The following is a 17,143-nucleotide window of genomic DNA, read 5'->3' as shown; positions in this document are numbered from 1 at the left end:
TATGGTGCAGAACTCACCCTTCATGGTTCTGGGATCCTAAGCTTTGGTATTGCTTCCATCAGCACCCAAGTCTTAGCCGCACCTCACACCACACTCTGTCGAGTGGTAGCCCTCAGAGAGTGAGGAGCTGAGGGAGTTGTAGATCCCTGGGAGACGTTGGCTAGGTCACAGACGATGGTCTGGGACCGGAGCAGTCGGAGACCCGGTCACAGGATATTGGAGAAGTGTGCCAGACTTAGTTTTGGAGAACGGTCGGCATCGGGTTATCTAGTAACGGTACTGAGCACGGCGGGGTACTGGACCCTACATCAGGGAGTAGTTTCACGCAACCTGTGGAGGATAGTCTCCTTATGAACTCTCCCCAAGAGCTCAGAGATCGAAGGCACCAACACAACGAGGGGGATAGGGCTTTCCAGCTTATGCGGCCCACTGAAATCCCAAGTGTCAACCATCGAGAGCACAGCTCCTCTAATTAACAGTAGGGAGCGGGAGCCTGACAGCTTCAAGCCTAAGGGTCACTCAGAACTAGAGTTGAGCGCGGTTCGAGGTTCGAGGTTCTCCAGTTCTAGGTTCGAGTGATTTTGGGGCCTGTTCTAGATCGAACTAGAACTCGAGCTTTTTGCAAAAGCTCGATAGTTCTAGAAATGTTCGAGAACGGTTCTAGCAGCAAAAAACCAGCTAATTCCTAGCTGGCTTTCCGCTGTAATAGTGTAAGTCACTCTGTGACTCACACTATTATGACATTTCAGTGTATAGTGTGCGTGAACAGCGCCTTCAGATCACTCCTGTTTGTATAATGGCGATCGCCATTTTTTTTTTTTTTTCCTTGTCTTCCTTCCCTAAGCGCGCGCGTCTTGTGGGGCGGGCCAGCATGTCAGCCAATCCCAGACACACACACAGCTCAGTGGACTTTTAGCCAGAGAAGCAACGGCATGTGTGATAGGATGTCCATGTCACATGTCCCTGCATTATAAAAACGGACATTTTCCTCCAGGACGCCATTATCTCTTCTGCGTCCTTGGTGTCAGACATCACTGGCGCAGCTCCGTCCTGAGACCTATCGCTGATACAGCTGTATGCGCTCCATACACAGCGCTGGACAGCATAGGGATAGCACTTTCCATCAGTCCTTTTAAGGGCTCGTACCGGCAGGGTCAGAGCCATAGGTGACAGGTCCTGAAAACAGCGACAGCGTCTGTGTAGCAAAGGTCAGGGATTTCGTCGCTGCATTTCCCTATTAGGAGGGAATAGAAAGGCAGGCTTCCTTTCCTCTACCCAGAGCCCCACAATCCTAGCACTGTACCCTCCTGTCCTCTGCACACTCCAACTCATTATAACTAAGCCATTATACTAGCAAACACTCAGTGTACCTAGTGGCATCCTAAACGTGGCTATTGGACTTTGCTATAGTCCCACTAGTGCAAAGACATTTGCAGCACCTCTGCCTGCATTGCACACTCCAACTCATTATAACTAAGCCATTATACTAGCAAACACTCAGTGTACCTAGTGGCATCCTAAACGTGGCTATTGGACTTTTGTCTAGTCACACTAGTGCAAAGACATTTGCAGCACCTCTGCCTGCATTGCACACTCCAACTCATTATAACTAAGCCATTATACTAGCAAACACTCAGTGTACCTAGTGGCATCCTAAACGTGGCTATTGGACTTTTGTCTAGTCACACTAGTGCAAAGACATTTGCAGCACCTCTGCCTGCATTGCACACTCCAACTCATTATAACTAAGCCATTATACTAGCAAACACTCAGTGTACCTAGTGGCATCCTAAACGTGGCTATTGGACTTTGCTATAGTCCCACTAGTGCAAAGACATTTGCAGCACCTCTGCCTGCATTGCACACTCCAACTCATTATAACTAAGCCATTATACTAGCAAACACTCAGTGTACCTAGTGGCATCCTAAACGTGGCTATTGGACTGTTGTATAGTCACACTAGTGCAAAGACATTTGCAGCACCTCTGCCTGCATTGCACACTCCAACTCATTATAACTAAGCCATTATACTAGCAAACACTCAGTGTACCTAGTGGCATCCTAAACGTGGCTATTGGACTTTGCTATAGTCCCACTAGTGCAAAGACATTTGCAGCACCTCTGCCTGCATTGCACACTCCAACTCATTATAACTAAGCCATTATACTAGCAGACACTCAGTGTACATAGTGGCATCCTAAACGTGGCTATTGGACTTTGCTATAGTCCCACTAGTGCAAAGACATTTGCAGCACCTCTGCCTGCATTGCACACTCCAACTCATTATAACTAAGCCATTATACTAGCAAACACTCAGTGTACCTAGTGGCATCCTAAACGTGGCTATTGGACTTTTGTCTAGTCACACTAGTGCAAAGACATTTGCAGCACCTCTGCCTGCATTGCACACTCCAACTCATTATAACTAAGCCATTATACTAGCAAACACTCAGTGTACCTAGTGGCATCCTAAACGTGGCTATTGGACTTTGCTATAGTCCCACTAGTGCAAAGACATTTGCAGCACCTCTGCCTGCATTGCACACTCCAACTCATTATAACTAAGCCATTATACTAGCAAACACTCAGTGTACCTAGTGGCATCCTAAACGTGGCTATTGGACTTTGCTATAGTCCCACTAGTGCAAAGACATTTGCAGCACCTCTGCCTGCATTGCACACTCCAACTCATTATAACTAAGCCATTATACTAGCAAACACTCAGTGTACCTAGTGGCATCCTAAACGTGGCTATTGGACTTTTGTCTAGTCACACTAGTGCAAAGACATTTGCAGCACCTCTGCCTGCATTGCACACTCCAACTCATTATAACTAAGCCATTATACTAGCAAACACTCAGTGTACCTAGTGGCATCCTAAACGTTGCTATTGGACTTTTGTCTAGTCACACTAGTGCAAAGACATTTGCAGCACCTCTGCCTGCATTGCACACTCCAACTCATTATAACTAAGCCATTATACTAGCAAAGACTCAGTGTACCTAGTGGCATCCTAAACGTGGCTATTGGACTTTTGTCTAGTCACACTAGTGCAAAGACATTTGCAGCACCTCTGCCTGCATTGCACACTCCAACTCATTATAACTAAGCCATTATACTAGCAAACACTCAGTGTACCTAGTGGCATCCTAAACGTGGCTATTGGACTTTGCTATAGTCCCACTAGTGCAAAGACATTTGCAGCACCTCTGCCTGCATTGCACACTCCAACTCATTATAACTAAGCCATTATACTAGCAAACACTCAGTGTACCTAGTGGCATCCTAAACGTGGCTATTGGACTTTGCTATAGTCCCACTAGTGCAAAGACATTTGCAGCACCTCTAACTGCATTGCACACTCCAACTCATTATAACTAAGCCATTATACTAGCAAACACTCAGTGTACCTAGTGGCATCCTAAACGTGGCTATTGGACTTTTGTCTAGTCACACTAGTGCAAAGACATTTGCAGCACCTCTGCCTGCATTGCACACTCCAACTCATTATAACTAAGCCATTATACTAGCAAACACTCAGTGTACCTAGTGGCATCCTAAACGTGGCTATTGGACTTTGCTATAGTCCCACTAGTGCAAAGACATTTGCAGCACCTCTGCCTGCATTGCACACTCCAACTCATTATAACTAAGCCATTATACTAGCAAACACTCAGTGTACCTAGTGGCATCCTAAACGTGGCTATTGGACTTTGCTATAGTCCCACTAGTGCAAAGACATTTGCAGCACCTCTGCCTGCATTGCACACTCCAACTCATTATAACTAAGCCATTATACTAGCAAACACTCAGTGTACCTAGTGGCATCCTAAACGTGGCTATTGGACTTTGCTATAGTCCCACTAGTGCAAAGACATTTGCAGCACCTCTGCCTGCATTGCACACTCCAACTCATTATAACTAAGCCATTATACTAGCAAACACTCAGTGTACCTAGTGGCATCCTAAACGTGGCTATTGGACTTTTGTCTAGTCACACTAGTGCAAAGACATTTGCAGCACCTCTGCCTGCATTGCACACTCCAACTCATTATAACTAAGCCATTATACTAGCAAACACTCAGTGTACCTAGTGGCATCCTAAACGTGGCTATTGGACTTTTGTCTAGTCACACTAGTGCAAAGACATTTGCAGCACCTCTGCCTGCATTGCACGCTCCAACTCATTATAACTAAGCCATTATACTAGCAAACACTCAGTGTACCTAGTGGCATCCTAAACGTGGCTATTGGACTTTGCTATAGTCCCACTAGTGCAAAGACATTTGCAGCACCTCTGCCTGCATTGCACACTCCAACTCATTATAACTAAGCCATTATACTAGCAAACACTCAGTGTACCTAGTGGCATCCTAAACGTGGCTATTGGACTTTGCTATAGTCCCACTAGTGCAAAGACATTTGCAGCACCTCTGCCTGCATTGCACACTCCAACTCATTATAACTAAGCCATTATACTATCAATTTTTGCTGCCAGTTTAAGGGCTGTAGTTGCATTGTCAGGGATATTTATTCTTTATTATTCTGCTGTTAATAAAGCTAGACCACCGCTGCAATCTACACCACCTCTCAATTTTTACTACCACATTTTGAGTGTACAATCTTGTCGCAATCAACATGAGTGGCAAAATGACAGATGCTGGTGGAAAGGGGAAGAGGCCTGGTGGAAAAGGCAAAAAAGGTTTTGTCCGTGGGGAAGGTGGCAAAGTTCCTTTATCATCTGCTGAAGATAGACCATCTGCCAGCAAAAGTAAGATGTCTACTACTTACCGTGGACAATTCGATGTGCTCCCTTTTTTACAGACACAAACAACAGGAACAAAGATAGATGATGGCCAAAAAAGGAAAATGCTTGAATGGATCTCAAGTGGTCCAACAAGTGCCCTCTCAGCCACTTCAAGTACCGCATCCAAAAAACACCAGTCCTCTGAGTTGTCATCCCAATCAAACTTGATTTCTCCCAGCTCTGAAGTCTCCATCAGCCCTGCACAGTATGGTGGAACTGAGATGGCTGAGTCTGCAGAGCTGTTCAGTCACACTATAGCCTGGGAATCAGAGGTCTGCTCCCAAGCGACAGTGAGTACAGAACAGGAAATGGTCTGCAGTGATGCCCAGAACCTTTGTGACTCTGATTCAGGCCGTGAGGACCAAGTTTCTGAGCATAATGTTGACCCTTTGTCACAAACTGTAACACCTGTGGTTATAGACAATGAGGAACATACTGATAAAGATGAGACTCAGATACCCGATTGGGATGACAACTTAAATATTCGGTCAGGGCAAGAAGAGGCTCGGTCTGAGGGGGAGGGGAGTGCAAACACAACAATTGATGATGAAGTTCTAGATCCCACCTACTGTCAACCCACAGTCAGGCACTCGAGGAGGTCAACAGAGGTGGTGGAGGAGGATGCAACTGATGACGAAGTTACCTTGCGCCTTCCTGGACACAGTCGGAGTACTGGTAGCACGTCTACAACTGCATCCTCAGCCACCACTCTGCCTCTGAGCATTATTCGGGGTGGATCAACAGGTCGCATGGCCTCTAAGCCTTGCCTAGCCTGGTCCTTTTTTGACATAGAAAAAGATCGCCCAAATTATGTGATCTGTAAAATTTGTCATGGTTCTCTTAGTAGAGGTCAAAACCTCAGCAGTTTGACAACTTCTTCCATGAATCGTCACATGAATAAATATCATATGGCCCGGTGGGAAGCTCACCGTGCTGCAATGCGGCCTAGCGGAGCGAACCATCCACCGCCTGCCCCTTCCAGTGCATCCGCGCGCTCTTCATCTTCTAGGACTGTGGGGACAGCTGTCACACCTGTTTTTCCACCCACAACTTCCACCACTGTAACCGCAACAGGCAGTTTGCTTGGTAGGTCGTCAGTTGGTTTGGAAGGGGAAACAAGTGAGTGTGTACAGCTCTCTCAGACATCGATAGCACCAACGTTGGATGAAGGCAACATCATGTCTCCGCCTGCACTTTCCTCACAAACCTGCATTTTTCCAGGGACACCCTACTCAACACCGTCTACACACAGCAGCCAGATCTCTGTCCCTCAGATGTGGTCAAATAAAAGGCCATTTCCTGCGACCCATGACAAAGCTAAGAGGTTGACTCTATCCCTTTGTAAGCTCTTGGCTACCGAAATGCTGCCTTTCCGCCTAGTGGACACACAGGATTTTAGAGACCTTATGTCTGTCGCTGTGCCCAGTACCAGATGCCTAGTCGCCACTACTTCTCTAAGAAAGGTGTGCCCGCGCTACACCAGCATGTCGCACACAACATCACCGCTTCCTTGAGAAACTCTGTGTGTGAACGGGTGCATTTCACCACCGATACTTGGACCAGTAAGCATGGACAGGGATGTTACATGTCGCTGACTGGGCACTGGGTAACTATGGTGATAGATGGTGAAGGGTCTGCTGCACAAGTCTTGCCGTCCCCACGACTTGTGTGTCAATCCTCTGTCTGTCCAAGTTCCGCCACTGCTTCTGCCTCCTCCACCTCATCTGGGTCCTCCACCTCCGCCCCAAGCCTGCCTGGTCAGGCCACCAGCGTTCTCACTGCGCAGAAGGAATCACGCACCCCTCATTACTATGCTGGCAGCAGAGCGCAACGGCATCAGGCGGTCTTTAGCTTGACATGTCTTGGGAATAAGAGTCACACAGCTGAGGAGTTGTGGTCAGCTCTGCGGTCCGAGTTTAATAAATGGTTGTCTCCGCTCAACCTGCAGCCTGGTAAGGCCGTGTGCGACAATGCTGCAAACCTGGGTGCGGCCCTTCGCCTGGGCAAGGTGACACACGTACCTTGTATGGCTCACGTGTTGAACCTTGTCGTCCAGCAATTTTTAACACACTATCCCGGCCTAGATGGCCTTCTGAACAGGGCACGAAAACTGTCTGCTCACTTCCGCCGTTCAAGCGCCGCAGCTGAGCGACTTGCATCGCTCCAGAAGTTGTTCGGCCTGCCGGTTCATCGCCTGAAATGCGATGTGGCGACACGCTGGAATTCAACTCTCCACATGTTACAGCGACTGTGGCAGCACCGCCGAGCCCTGGTGCAATACGTCATGACGTATAGCCTGGGCCAACGAGATGCAGAGGTGGGGCAGATCACCCTGATGGAGTGGTCTCAGATCAAGGACCTATGCACCCTTCTGCACAGTTTCGACATGGCGACAAATATGTTTAGCGCTGACAATGCCATTATCAGCATGACGATTCCAGTCATTTACATGCTGGAGCACACGCTAAACACTATTCGGAGTCAGGGGGTGGGACAACAGGAAGGGGAGGAACTACAGGAGGATTCATATGCGCAAGGGACAACAACATCACCAAGGCCCAGACGTTCATCATCACCAACGCAGCAGGCATGGGACCATGGGGGACAGGGATCAACAAGGGCGCATAGTAGCAGGCGAAATGTTGAGGAAGGTGCAGGAGAACATGAAGAAATGGAGGACGAACTGTCCATGGACATGGAAGACTCAGCGGATGAGGGAGACCTTGGTCAAATTTCAGTTGAAAGAGGTTGGGGGGAGATGTCAGAGGAAGAAAGAACGGGTAGCACCTCTATGCCACAAACACAGCGTGGACTTGATCCGCATGGCTGCGCAAGACACATGAGTGCCTTTTTGTTGCACTACCTCCAACATGACACTCGTATTGTCAAAATTAGAAGTGATGATGACTACTGGCTTGCCACACTATTAGATCCCCAGTACAAGTCCAAATTTTGTGACATAATTCCAGCCATAGAAAGGGACGCACGTATGCAGGAGTATCAGCAGAAGCTGTTACTCGATCTTAGCTCGGCTTTTCCACCAAACAACCGTGCAGGTGCAGGGAGTGAATCTCTCAGTTGTAACTTGACAAACATGGGACGGTCTCGTCATCTTCAACAGTCTACCCGTACCAGTAGGACCGTATCTGGTGCTGGTAACAGCAATTTTATGGAATCTTTTCATAATTTTTTTAGACCCTCTTTTGCAAGGCCACCAGAGACAACAAGTCTGACACATAGTCAACGGCTGGAGAGGATGATACAGGAGTATCTCCAAATGAACATCGATGCCATGACTTTGCAAATGGAGCCTTGCTCCTTTTGGGCTTCAAATCTAGAAAAATGGCCAGAGCTCTCCAGTTACGCCTTGGAGATTTTGTCGTGTCCAGCTGCCAGCGTTGTCTCTGAACGTGTCTTCAGTGCTGCTGGGTGTGTGCTGACAGATAAGCGCACGCGTCTGTCCAGTGACAATGTGGACAGATTGACGTTCATCAAAATGAACAAGTCATGGATCCAGAAGGAATTTACTACCCCTGTGTCATCCTGGGGAGAGTAAATGCTTGTGGATTTTGAATGTGCTTGATGCAAATCAAAACATCCTGTTTGCAACTAGGGCACAACTGCTGCCACTGAAGGGGTGGGTGTGTGTGGGGCCCAATTTTTTGAAAAAAAGGGAGACTCCGCTTGGAGTAACCCTTGCTTGCTGTGTTTTTAAAAGAAGCCAAGATGAACAGAGCTGGGATCAGGAAAGACTTTGCTACCTACCCCGGTGTCATCCTGGGGACGGATAAGAATGGCGTATTTTTGAATATGCTTGATGCAAATCTAGCTGTGAATTGTACAACTGGGGCACAACTGCTGCCACTGAAGGGGTGGGTGTGTGTGGGGCCCAATTTTTGGAAAAAAGGGAGACTCCTCTTGGAGTAACCCTTGCTTGCTGTGTTTTTAAAAGAAGCCAAGATGAACAGAGCTGGGATCAGGAAAGATTTTGCTACCTACCCCGGTGTCATCCTGGGGACGGATAAGAATGGCGTATTTTTGAATGTGCTTGATGCAAATCTAGCTGTGAAGTGTACAACTGGGGCACAACTGGTGCCACTGAATGGGTGGGTGTGTGTGGGGCACAATTTTTGGAAAAAAAGGGAGACTACGCTTGGAGTCACCTTGCGGTGTTTTACATGATTTTAGAAGGGCGTGCCATGCCTATATCTGTGTGTCCTCCTCTTTTTCCTTGTCCAGCTGTTTTGTTTTCGCATGAGTATATGTCCTTGTCACTTTCCCATGTGTTTGTGCTGTGTTGTGAGTTGTTTGTCACCTTTTGGACACCTTTGAGGGTGATTTCTAGGTGTTTTTATGTGTTTGTGATTGCCTGCCATTGTTTCCTATGCAGTTCGAGTTCGGTTCGTCGAACGTTCGACGAGCCGAACTCGAACGGGACCTCCGTTCGGCGACTGACCTCGAGCCCAACCGGGACCGGTTCGCTCATCTCTACTCAGAACATCTAAATACTAGTGCATGAAGGCAGGTTACAGACCATCATCAATACCAATGGGAGCGGACTCCCGAACGAGCTCCCCTGAAGTGGCAGCGGCACCCAGAGAATTGGTTTACCTCTGTGTTAGAGTCTGCTTTATGGTCGCATCAATACCAACACGACCTGAGTGAGTACGCTGTCCTCCCCTGCGTCCAACCTGCACCATGCTCCCCCGTACCTCATCATCCCGAGTCCTGGGGCCTCCCCTACCCGTGGAGGTAATGTCATCTGGCTGCTCCACGCCATCTCCCCCGGGTACTCCCATCGGCTGCGGTGGTATTCCCCTTCCCGCGAACCACGGGTGGCGTAACGAACTCTTGTCCCCTGTAAATACCCCCCTTTACATTTGAGTGGCCGCAAGACCCCAGGTCTGGAGACCCTCAACCACAGCAACCCCGGATTCAAGCAGTTCGACTGCTTCAGGGGCGGCACACATAGATGTGCCTGCGTAAACTGGAGAGTTCTCTGTGCAGGTGCAAGATTTTGCCCAGAATTGTAGATCAAGCGGGTGACGTCATCAACATTGCCGGGTAAAATCTTGTGCCTGTGCAGAGAGCTCGCCAGATCACGCAGGTGCACCTATGTGTGAAAGGAGGAACAGGAGATGCAGATTTGCTTGCCTACGTGGATGACCACGTCAATTAGCACAAAAGAACAGCGAAAGGAAGGACGGGAGGCGCAGATTAGGATGCCCATCAGACCGGACAAATTACATACATAATGAGAGATTTTATAAAGGTATTTTTGGGGTCTACAGGGGGTCAGGGGGTAACATGCACCTACAGTGCCTTGCGAAAGTATTCGGCTCCCTTGAATTTTTCAAATCTGGCTTTAAACTTCTCCACAACAGTTTCATGGACCTGCCTGTTGTGTTCCTTGGTCTTCATGATGCTATCTGCACTTTAAACAGAACACTGAGACTATCACAGAGGAGGTGCATTTGTCGCGGGCGGAGGAGGGGACGCCGCGCTCTCCCTACTGCTCGGGTCCGGCTGCCGCGGCTGCTGCGGCCTGCCGCTGCTCGGTGGCTCGAGCGATGGGCCGGATCCCGGGGACTCGAGCGGCGCTCCTCGCCCGTGAGTGAAAGGGGATTGGGTTTTGGGATAGTTTATTGTCCGTGACGCCACCCACGGTTGTGGTGATTGAATGTACACCACCGCTGCTCTGGCTGGGGATCCCGGGAGTGATGGTGTGGAGCAGCCAGTTGTTGTGTTGCCCCTCCGTGGGTAGGGGTTGGTGATCCCGGGGCCCAGTGATGGGGTTGGGATGGTGTACAGGCGGGTATGGGGCCTGTGGAGGTGCAGGGGCGCAGGGGCAGCGCTGTGCCGCACGGCACGGTGGTACTCACTCAGCCCAATGAAGCACACAGAGTCTCTGCTGAAACAAACGGCTGGATGGACGGGTCCCACAGGCGGCTGCGGTGCTTTTCCCCTGACCCCAGGTTGTTAGTGTAAGTCCTTTCCTTCGCCTCCGTGCACACTCTTCCTGCTCTCCGGTTTCCAGCTGGCTCCCCGATTCAGTACCGGGGGGCCACCGCCCAGCCCCGGCTACCTGCGGTTCCACCAACTGGCTCCCCGGCTCCCTGCAGACAGCCACTACCGTCTGCCTGACTTTCTGCACAGGGGCCCTAGGCTCCAACCTAGGCCCCAATCTGCGTCTGCCTCTCTGCAGACGTCCTTTCTCCTTCACTCCTGAACTTCTCTCCCGGCTCGTTTCCTGCCTCAGGCCAGCTCACTCCAGGGTGGGCGTCTCCATCTCCTGACTCCACCCACCTGGTGTGTCAGTCTGAGCCCGAGGCAGAAAGCAGGTCCCTTTGGGGATGTCTGCTGTGAACTGCTGGGGGTGGGGGTGTGTGTGTGTTGTTACCTGTGTCCCCTGGCTTGTCCAGGGCGACACATTCCCCCTTAGCAAAATGCAGACCGTCCTCGGGCTGCCCGTCCATCACCGGTTTTATTTTTCTTTTAAACTGCAGAAGATAAGGAAAAAAAAAACAATACAAGGATACTAACATCATCCCACAACAGGAGGCATATCAAACATTAAACACTTTTAATAACGGCAACGGGTCCTTCAGTCACCCACCCAAATAACCTAGCCTTGGTGCTGCCCCTAGGAAGTGGGCAGCACCCCTTGACCCCAGTCCAGGAACGGCTCCAGATTAGTCAACAGGACCGGTACTTCGCTGCCGTTGCGGCCGGGCGGACTGCCGGAGCCGTCGTCATCTCCGTCGCGGCCGGGCGGACTGCCGGGGCCGGTGGCAGGGCGGTGACAAAGGTGAGGCCTGGGGACCCCAGGTCTGGGTCCTCCCCCACAGACGCTGCGGGCTCCGCTACCGGTAACAGGGGTAACGGGTCGGTGCATCACTGCGGCGGCCTCTTCCAGGAACCAAATGCTGGCAGAGTCCTGGCGTCCCTGCTTCCACAGCCGCGGTTCACATGCGGCCGGACGCCATCCCGTCCCCCTTAGCCTCTTTTTAGCACTTCCTTCTTCAGGGGGCGGGGCTCCACTTTCGCGCCTTTCCTGCTCGGGGAAGACGCTCGAGCGGGAAATTTTCGCACCCAAGATGGCGGTTTTACAAAATTTTCGACCGGACACCTCCGGCGGTCACAAGGCGCACCTCTACCCAACGGCAGAGCGGTAAGATCCTGTTCGTGACGCCAAGTTGTCGCGGGCGGAGGAGGGGACGCCGCGCTCTCCCTACTGCTCGGGTCCGGCTGCCGCGGCTGCTGCGGCCTGCCGCTGCTCGGTGGCTCGAGCGATGGGCCGGATCCCGGGGACTCGAGCGGCGCTCCTCGCCCGTGAGTGAAAGGGGATTGGGATTTGGGATAGTTTATTGTCCGTGACGCCATCCACGGTTGTGGTGATTGAATGTACACCACCGCTGCTCTGGCTGGGGATCCCGGGAGTGATGGTGTGGAGCAGCCAGTTGTTGTGTTGCCCCTCCGTGGGTAGGGGTTGGTGATCCCGGGGCCCAGTGATGGGGTTGGGATGGTGGACAGGCGGGTATGGGGCCTGTGGAGGTGCAGGGGCGCAGGGGCAGCGCTGTGCCGCACGGCACGGTGGTACTCACTCAGCCCAATGAAGCACACAGAGTCTCTGCTGAAACAAACGGCTGGATGGACGGGTCCCACAGGCGGCTGCGGTGCTTTTCCCCTGACCCCAGGTTGTTAGTGTAAGTCCTTTCCTTCGCCTCCGTGCACACTCTTCCTGCTCTCCGGTTTCCAGCTGGCTCCCCGATTCAGTACCGGGGGGCCACCGCCCAGCCCCGGCTACCTGCGGTTCCACCAACTGGCTCCCCGGCTCCCTGCAGACGGCCACTACCGTCTGCCTGACTTTCTGCACAGGGGCCCTAGGCTCCAACCTAGGCCCCAATCTGCGTCTGCCTCTCTGCAGACGTCCTTTCTCCTTCACTCCTGAACTTCTCTCCCGGCTCGTTTCCTGCCTCAGGCCAGCTCACTCCAGGGTGGGCGTCTCCATCTCCTGACTCCGCCCACCTGGTGTGTCAGTCTGAGCCCGAGGCAGAAAGCAGGTCACTTTGGGGATGTCTGCTGTGAACTGCTGGGGGTGGGGGTGTGTGTGTGTTGTTACCTGTGTCCCCTGGCTTGTCCAGGGCGACACATTTATACGGAGACTTGATGACACACAAGTGGATTATATTTATCATCATCAGTCATTTAGGACAACATTGGATCATTCAGAGATCATTAATGAACTTCTGGAGTGAGTTTGCTGCACTGAAAGTAAAGGGGCTGAATAATATTGCACGCCCCAATTTTCATTATTTATTTTTTAAAAAAGTTTAAAATAAGCAAAAAATTTCCTTCAACTTCACAATTGTGTCCACTTGTTGATTCTTCACCATAACATTAAAATTTTTATCTTTATGTTTGAAGCCTGAAATGTGGGAAAAGGTTGAAAAATTCAAGGGAGCCGAATACTTTCGTAAGGCACTGTATATAGAATGTAACATAGGCGCTGCTTAAGGTTCTAGTTTTAGTTTAGAAGACCAAAATCTGGTGACAGGTTCCCTTTAAGTCAAACTATGGTCACATCTGCATTAAATGCATTACCAGTGGTCTCCATTGATTGAAAACTATATCACATTTTAAAAATGGCATCTATTTTGTCTAGTAAAACAATAGACACCGTGAGGAAACCAAACTATATATGGCACTGAGTCATGGTTTGTGTTTTTCACAGATGTGAACAGAGCCTAATTCTGCGGTCAATTGTTCACACTTTTATGTTTGTGGCTTTCCATTTCCAGTCTTTACCTAAGGAGAAGTGACTCAATATACCTGTTGCAATACTCACCGCTCCCTGTGTATGTTTAGGTTACAAGAAGGTCCAGTTCACTATTTGACTTCTGTTGGTTGTATTACGTTTACCTTTGTAGTGGTTTTTAGTTGTGAAAAGTTCTTGCTACTGACATTTGGGTTACTTAATGCAAAGTACGGTGATTTCGATATTTTTGGAGAAATTGCTTGTTGGTAAAAATGCAATAATACACAGTGATAGCGGTATACGGTGCAATCATGTGGAATTATTAAAGTTCTTAATTCCATGGTATGGATCTTTTTTTGTCTCGCTTTGAAAAGGGAAAATGCTTTTTTATCATGGATTCAATAAAAATTTATTAAAATGCAGTATGCTCCACTATATACCATATTACAAAGGATATAATATCTAAGACAGGCTACACACATAAGATTTTCACTGTAACAGAATGGATTTTGATATCTAGACTGGCTGACGGCTTCCTGACCCAATCTGAATACCCAGCCTGGATACTGACAGCCAGTCCAAACATCACGGTCCATACAGGCTGAAGTGTAAAACCAGTCTAAGGTCTCCTTCACACGTCAGTGATTCTGGTACGTATTTTGCTGTTTTTATACGTACCAGAATCATGGACATACGCAGACCCATTAAAATCAATAGGCCTGCGCACACATCAGTGATTTCTCACTTACGTGTTTTCATCCGCACGGAGACAAGTCCATTTTTTGTTCTGGCATCACTGATGTCCCATGGACCACACTATGGTGTGGTCAATGAAACCCGTACCAGAAAAATCACGTACATTTAAAATAAAAAGCTTTTTAAACTCACCCATCTCCAGTGATGCTGTCTTCAGCCGCTGCTGTCTGCTGCTTCCAGGCCAGCTAATTATGCTCATGCATGTGCACTGTGCCGTGACCCAGAAGTAGCTGCAGAGGGGAGACAGCGGCAGCCGGAAGCAGTATCATGAAAGACTTCAGCACCACAAACAGCAGGAGCGTGGACAGGTGAGTATAATAAGTGCCTGATCTCCGTGTATTATCACGGATAGCACACGGAGATTACACGTGTGCCAAAATCACAGCACATGGAGGGACATGCGCACCTTTATCACATCAGTGAAAAAAACGTGTGTTTTTCACTGACGTCTGAAAGAAGCCTAAGGAAATAAACAGTGACTTATAGAGCCACCATATTGGAATGCCATCAATATCATTTAGTTGTTTGATATTAATAAATGTTATATTTTTGAAAAAAATGTCAAGTGTCCTGACTGTGGGGCAGATAGAGACACAGGCAACCTGTGCACGAGCTCCACGTGGGCTACTTCTTTCCAATAGCTCAGTATAGATAGCTCAGCACTTGCCTAAAAAAAAGTAATGTGGTTGCCCTTTGTATTAAACAAAGAAGTGGCCAGCCACAGACAGCAAATATTACTAAATATAATTAATTAGCAAAAAGGTCCACAAATGTCAATTGTGCCAGCCTCAGGCTATGTGCGCATGCTGCGTTTTTGTCTGACCACAAAGATGCAGCATTCTTTACCCCAAAAAGCAACACAAAAACGCACTTACAGGAAAAATGCATAAAAAATGCATGCGTTTTTGTGTGTTTTTTGATGCGTTTTGATGCGATTTTTGCTGCGTTTTTGTCCAGTGCATTCAATGGGTGAAAAACGCAGTAAGAATGGACATGCTGTATCTTTGTGGTCACCACAAAAACGCAGCCAAAAAAAGCTGCACTGTGCGGACAGCAACAATAAAATCTAATAGACTTTGCTGGGGAGGGAAATTCATGCAGTTTTGAGTAGCCTAAAGGACCCAACTTTCCAGCAAGAGTTGATTTCAAACTTCTGTATTGTGGGATCCTTGCATGCAGAATGGGATTACACAACCCTCCGTGGCTCACCTAACAGTCATCTTGGGTATTATCCTAAAACGTAGCATGTTGAAGTAAATCAGCACTGTCACATCATTTACAGATCAGTTACCGATCAGTAACCTACCATATTTTGCAGATTATAAAATGCACCAGATTATAAGATGCACCCCAAATTTAAAGGAAGAAATCGGCAAAAAAAAATTTTGTTTTAATATTAAAAATGGGGGTCCATCTTAAAATCTGAGTATGTTTTATAATCCGAATATAACTTACTGGGGGTGCGGTGGAGCAGGGTCGCAGCTGAAAGAAGTCAGCGACGGCATGGCATACTGCTGGTCCGAGGCTGGGAGGTGGGGGTGTTGCGGAGTGATACGGGCACCATTGATCTCCGGTCAGTGCTTGAGATGTACTTCAGGAAAATGGCTTCGGAGGCAGCGCACACGCAGATTGAGATCTCAGAGAGCCGAGATCTCAATCTGCACATGCGCTGCCTTCGCAGCCATTTTTCAGAATTCCATCACGTCGGACTACAATACATGTTTGGTGCAATAAATCCTGGAAGAAACGTAGAGGATGGCAACAGAATAAATTTTTGGCCATTTTTAAAAAGTGTGCAACTCCTACAGTGGTAAAGTCTATGCTTTAAGTGCAACTGTTTAGTGTTTGGGCCTGTGGCTGGGTGGCTGCATATTTCTGCTTGATCTCCAAGGCCTCAGGTAGGGACAGCTGCACGCTTCACAGGGACAGAGAACCAGACATGGTTGCTGATAGTGCTTGCGAATGTATAACGACAGATACAGGGTGATAAGCATCTGAACCTGCGTCCTGTACAGGGGATTTGAAAGCAGTTAGCACAGGCAAAGAGGCATTGGTGTTACCCACAGACACTGATTTTGGACCCAGCTGTTCAGCTCACCCAGTCGGTTGCTTTGATGACATGTGCCTGAGCATGCTGGTAAAGGTCAGGCCCCTACTCATCTTGGTACAGCACAGGTTGAAAATCACAATTTTTTTTAATAATCTGCACTTGCGTTAAAAAAAAACGCCAGACAGGGTAACACATAACCCTTGGCCTTGGAACTTGTCGCATGTGTGTTCTATGGGGAACAGTATAACACCTCCTCCCTCATGCTGCCACACTGCCTCTTCCTGCCTGATGTGGTTCTGCGGATCCCTCCCTTTCTGCACTGCTGTCCCCTCGTTTCATGTGTAGCGCCCCTGAAGCCATCAGGAGCTACAAGGAACTGCATCCTGTCGAAGATGCAGGGTCTACCCCCAGGGACCCAGAAGGCCAGTGCCGGTAACACCAAAACACATATAAAATCCCTGTTTTTCCCTTCCCCAAGGACTGGTGACCGGCTAGGGTTGGACCCAATGGATGGCCACCTAGGGGTGGAACCAATCCAGTCCACTAGACGACAACCAGGAAGGAGGGGTCAGATAGTCAGTAAGTGGAAGTGAAAGGAGACGGACATAACCTATACTGAGGGGAGTGTGTAACAGTGACCTATCAGGTGCAGGCGTGTGGTTGCCGAAGGAGTACGGTAGAGTACTTTCGGAACCATAGCACCGACGGGGTGCAGAGCCCTAGGTCAGGAAATGCTCCAGGCAGACCTGATAAAATCTGTATGGTGAGAGGA

At 49.1% G+C, this 17,143-nt stretch overlaps 1 protein-coding gene across 2 annotated transcripts in view; it reads right to left on the bottom strand.

Annotated features, from left to right (window-relative positions):
- Positions 1-17,143, bottom strand: part of BLNK (B cell linker) — a 388,622-nt gene that overhangs the window by 359,180 nt on the left and 12,299 nt on the right. The gene's annotated exons all lie outside the window — the stretch shown is intronic.

Source organism: Anomaloglossus baeobatrachus, chromosome 5, assembly GCF_048569485.1.
Source record: "Anomaloglossus baeobatrachus isolate aAnoBae1 chromosome 5, aAnoBae1.hap1, whole genome shotgun sequence".
Taxonomy (NCBI): Eukaryota; Metazoa; Chordata; class Amphibia; order Anura; family Aromobatidae; genus Anomaloglossus; species Anomaloglossus baeobatrachus.
This window is presented reverse-complemented; position numbering and strand designations above follow the sequence as displayed.